This window comes from Bactrocera tryoni, chromosome 5 (genome assembly GCF_016617805.1).
Source record: "Bactrocera tryoni isolate S06 chromosome 5, CSIRO_BtryS06_freeze2, whole genome shotgun sequence".
Lineage (NCBI taxonomy): Eukaryota > Metazoa > Arthropoda > Insecta > Diptera > Tephritidae > Bactrocera > Bactrocera tryoni.
This window is the reverse complement of record NC_052503.1, coordinates 5,116,338-5,122,305: the sequence shown is the minus strand read 5'-3', so window position 1 is coordinate 5,122,305 and position 5,968 is coordinate 5,116,338.

Genomic DNA, 5,968 nt, shown 5'->3' with positions numbered 1-5,968 from the left:
TCGTCGTTCACGTCCTTATTCGAACTAACCGCTGCCAGCTTGCACAGCTAGTCGCTTACTTGGTCCTGGGCAAGTAAACGAAACGAGCTGCTCTCGCCACACGACGGCAACCAACATCCGCTCAGCTCAGCTGAATTCGTGCCTCATTCGTGCGGCTACTACTACTCGCTGCTAGGTGCACCATGTCGCTGTCCCTTTCCTGTACGCCTACCTGACTTTGCCTACGGTTCTGCAGCGTTGCCTGTCGGCCTTGTTACATTCAGCGAACGCTTGGTGCGCATGCATTGGAAATTCGCATTATTTGACTTTTCTACTTGATATTTGCCACACTTCGTAACGGTCGGCCAGAATTCTGCTTAGAGGCCAACAAGCACGGTACGTGCATGTATATGCGTGTGTGTGTGCACCTACAGTACGTCTGCCACTCAAAGTCTCGGCTATCCAAACTATTTTGTGCACGTGTTGTCCGAAGTTCCATACTGACATTGTTACCGCTAAATATACATATACAAATACACTTACACACACACACACTGTGTGGTGCCAACATATATTATTTAAAAACATTCCGAGCCGCTTGCCAGCTTGCTGCCATGTTCGTGTCTCCATCTGTGTAGGATAACAAATGTTGAAAAACGAAAAACATATGACTTTATTCATACTCATTCAGCGCACATGCGCCTTGACAAACATTTGTTTATGTTCGTTGCTTACTAAATATTTTGTTGTGCATCATAATGTGCGACATATTTTCTCATTAAATGTTAGCAAAGGTTCGTTTCCCTTGAGTTTCGAGGTGCTACAGTGCGTATGATGATTATAAGGAGCCTTTGCCTGCTTCAACGCACATGCTCAGCTTATACTTATACCATGCATACACACACATACACATACACATATAATATACTACATTTGCATGTAGCTACGTCAAAAGCAGATGTCACTAACTATAGAACATTAAATATAAATAAACTAATAAATGAAATACCTACATATATACCTATGTGTTGGTATGTGTGTGCACATTTCTATGCTCTACACATTTGGTTTATTAAAAGGCACTTTAATGTTTCAGGATTTCGTAGTAATATTTATAGGTATGCACACACACATAGAAATGTGTAACAAATGACTTAAGAATAGTTACGCACACTTACATTTCTTGACTTATAGACGTTCTCTTGTTAAAAATAAACAATAAATTGATTAAATGTATGTAAGTTCATTTATGTACTCAGACATTTTTAATGAATATTTAAATAAGCCCCAAAACAAGAAACTACGACAACAAGTCAGAGCATTTTCATAAATTGAACGTAAACGCGACACCATAATTTTTAACGTTTAACAAGTTGTTTAAAAAATCTTAACAATTAAGTTGTACAGAAAATTTATATTGGCAGTTGAACCCTTTAAGCCGGCAACACGTCGTTATTGATGAAATGGGTATGAAGCTGTCTTCCCAACCATAATTAAATAATAAGAATTTTGTAGTGGATGAAAAACTCAAAGTAATATTAATAAAAAAACGAGAAAAAGCGATAACTTCGACTTTAAAACCCTTCCCATCTGCATTTCTCATAGCATCTATAAGTACGAGTATAACTAACTCAGAGAACGTAAGCGGCCAACGATTTTCTTCCAACAAAAAAAGATTTTGTTAGCTCTCTCTAGTCACATAGTCTGATATAAAAAGATAATAAACAAGTAAGGAAGGGCCAAATTCGGGTGAAACCGAACATCACCGAACCGAAGCCAGGGAAATATCTTAAGGCGCAAAACGTCAACCAGAGGATCGGAATCCAAGCAATTATATATAAATACATAACTCAAAAATAACTTCAAACTCCGAAATATGTGACATAAGGTTCGTTAGAAAAGCGAAAATCATTTCATTTATAAATTTTCGCCAATACTAAACAATAGGGCAATTCACAATCTGGTGCAAATGGTCGTGCATATTTGCAATTGCAAATGAGCGAGCCATATTTTTGCTTTTACACTAACAAAATTACAGCGCATTTGCAATTGCAAATATACAAGACCATTTGCACCAGATTGTGAATTGCCCTAATATGTTCTCTGGGTTTCATTAGGGTACCTCACATACAATCACAAATCATATGGAGTATAGTCAGCCGGATGTTCGTAAATTCCAATTTTTGTTAAATGGTTCCTAGGTCAAGTTTTCATCCAATTTTATCTATTTTAGGCACAAAGATGCCTTGTTATAAATAACTAAAACACGATCTGTAATTTTCATTGCGATAATTCAAATATTGTAGAATAAAGTCATCCAGAAGTTCGAAAATCTTTGAATTAGGTATATGGGGGCTCAGGAAAGTACTGTGCCGATTCAATTTTTGATATATAGAGATATTAGAGATATTATTATGAGGAAAGTATTATTTCTGAATTTCAATTGTATATTCCATATATTTCCCGATATTTTAGGTAAAAAGTCAACTTTAAATACTGGGGAAACATTTTCAGTACTTAGGGGGTAGAACAGTTTTTGTTGGATTTGAACAATTTTTGGTCATAAGGTTACATACTTTAACGGATTTATTAGCGCAAATGATGTGTGTACTGGAAAGTGAAAAAATCAGATGGCGTGGTTGTAGTCCAATAACAGCCACTTTCGCACTGTGATATAGGTAAGTGAGAAGAATGCAGCCTACTAAATTTAACAACCATTCATGGTGTAAGATTTTATGTCTCTGGCATATTTACTTGATGATTTATCGTTCTCTTAGTAGTTTTTATAGTACCGTTATATGAGGAGTAGATAGACTTTATCCAATCGTCCATTTTTACAGTTCAGATAGGATTTATCTTGAGTGAATTCGGTTATTGTAGGTTAAGCGGCTTAGGAAATATGTACATCAAACTTATAAGAACTTTTTCAAAAATTTTAGGCCACAGATACCGCTTACAACTGCGATCCCCTCCTCAAAATTACAGTTCTACATCGTGGGCATGGCAGTAGTTCGATTACGCTCATCTACGAACTCATCCTTACTTTTTAGCTAAGAAACACGTCTACCAAGTTTCATCAAGATATCTTCATTTTTAGTCAAATTTACACGAAGCACAGAAAGATAGCCATCTAGATTTTAGCTCGTCTTATATATCTTATAGTTGTCTAATATCGATGATTCCGGCAAATAGGTAGCTTTTAGAAGGAAGAAGAAAAGAAAGAAAAAAAGGCAAGTTCAAAATTTCGGATTAATATCTCAAGAGTTATCTTTGACATACTGCTGCTTTGTTAACTACACTGGAATGATTGCACAAATCTAAGATAAGATCAATTTAGAAAATAAAAAAGTATAAAAGACAAAATTTTTTCAACATCGCAAGTTGTTACTGTCTTACATTATGTTGCATACAATGACTTAAGACTTATCTGAGTAATTATATTTTTGGTAAGTGCTCAATTAGTCCTTTTCTACAATTTTAAAGTAAAGTTTCCATTATGCAAATTTTGACCACGAATCCGTCATAATACATAGGCGAATTGTTCCCTCTGCTTTCTGGCAGGGAATGTTATAAATATTTAGAATGTAAATACAATGTTTATATTAGTAAATAAATTAATAATTTGCTATACTTGAGTACTCGAAAGGAACTTTAACACAAAATGCGAAAAAATTGTAAATATTGACAAAGTTTCACTAAAATTTAATCTAATTTAGTCTACATATTTTTTACACAACAAATGCACTAACATACACAAATATACTCGCACGGTGTATATACATCCACGTGTTATTAATCAACTAGTAAGTAATTATGCAATGGAATTGCATTATTGCATCATATTTTAACTGCATAAACCACAAATAATTAGGTAATTGCAAGCAATGTAACTGTAAAACTATAAACAAGAAACTATTACTGCAAAAAAGCATAAGCTATTTACGGTTAGAGAAATGCATGGTGTCAGTAACATTGAGCATAAGCGTTATAAAGCTAGCTATTTCCTGCTGGGTATGTATGGCATATACATATATTATGGGGGGGCATGTGTAGAAATTTTTATATGCTTGATACATTCAGTGTTCGTTATATTTTTATTCATTTACACATATACATATAAAACTATCGCAAAAACATCACAGACTATTTAGTTTCGCTTACTGAACAGCAAACACCATAAAAATGCAAATAAATATTAGATTTTAGGTTAAGTAGGCGCGATAAAATTAATTAAAGCAGTATGTACTTGCGCACAAATTCATAGCGTGTTTTATAAATTTACGTGCAATATAGCTGATATACATATTTGATAATAATATAAAAACAATACTAATAAAACTAATTGTTCGTGCACTGAAAACTTTTTAAAACCATAAATTTAAATTTCAATGTACCAAACATAATTTTAATTTTTTTTTTGATAATATTGTAATAATGATATATGTACATATGTATATACTCACCATATTTTAATTGCAATTAGAAAATCTAAACTCTATTAAAAGTTGTTATTATATTATATTGTTATTATTCATTTATTTATTTTGTAATTGTACCACTTCTGAGCAAGAAGAATTACGGTGTGTTGGAATAAGTTATTTCTCATAATCATTGTACATACTGAGCTGACTCTAATTTGCCGGCATCAACTAAGAAAATAGCTCTGTTTTCTTAAGGATTAACAACACAATAAACCAATGAACTTAAACACATTGTAATTTAGCTTGAATAAAGCTGAACATACATATGTACATATAAATATATACACTGTACACTGTATAACGCATCTGTATACTCTTAACGATCGTTAATTGCCGCGAGAAATATTTAAGCGCTCTTATCTTTCGTCTGCGAAACGTCAATATTTCTCTTTAAATCCCATATAAAGTATATATAAACGTTTGTATATACATATATGTGTGTACATACCATATATTGCCACTTTGAGTATACTATAATTACTCGTTAAATCTTTAAGTAGATGTTTGGCCGAACTTCTACCACCATTTGTGGTCGAAGCTTTGCTGCTTCTACAATTTTGGAGCCGAATAAGAACATTAAATTGATTTTTCGAAAACTTTTTTATTGATAATCTGGGAGTGGAATCGAACCCGAGTCCTATGTATGTAGTTTTGATATATACCTCTGAACCTCTGAACAATGTTTTTCTTGGCATAAAAAAGTGTACATAAGAATTAAAAACCGTTAAGATATAGTTGTGGTGAAAATGTGATATTCACATAATTTATTTTATCAAAAATAGTTAAACAATACACAAGTATATGTTCAGAGTAGTGTTTACACATCATATCCTCAAGAAGCTCACTTACTATTAAATAGTTGTATAAACTTTAGTAAATTAAAAAAAAATATTAAGCAATTTTAAATTAAAATTAATCTTAATGATTTCCCATCATACCGAATGGTATTTAAAAGAAGCCAAAATACTTCAAAGGACAAGAAATTTATATTTGCATACATGTATTTACCTCAATCAAAGAAAACCACAAAAATTATATGCTTCTGTTTTAAATTATTTAGAGGTGATATCCAATTTATGCCTGCTGTGTTTTAAGCTAAATTCAATTGTGTGAAAATTAATATAATAGTAATACAAAATATATTATAAAAGCGCTTTGATCTCTCACTTTTTACTCACATGCATTAACTTATCATATATAGTATATACAGGGTGCCATTTTAGCAACAGCAAGTAAAAAGTGTTGACTGTTGAAAAAAATGTTTGGAAAATTGTTTTGCATGTAATCCAATAAATGGTGGGACCTGCAAATTTCAATGATTTTATGATAAGCATTAGTATAAGTATATAGAATATCAATCACTACTATATCTAAGTAAGGCAACATACAAGAATTAAATTTATTTATAAAATTTACCAAAAGTCCGCAAGACATAAGAATTTGGTCAAAATGTCATCACCACATACATCTATTTAATTCGAATGAAAAATATCTAAATTTCAATATAC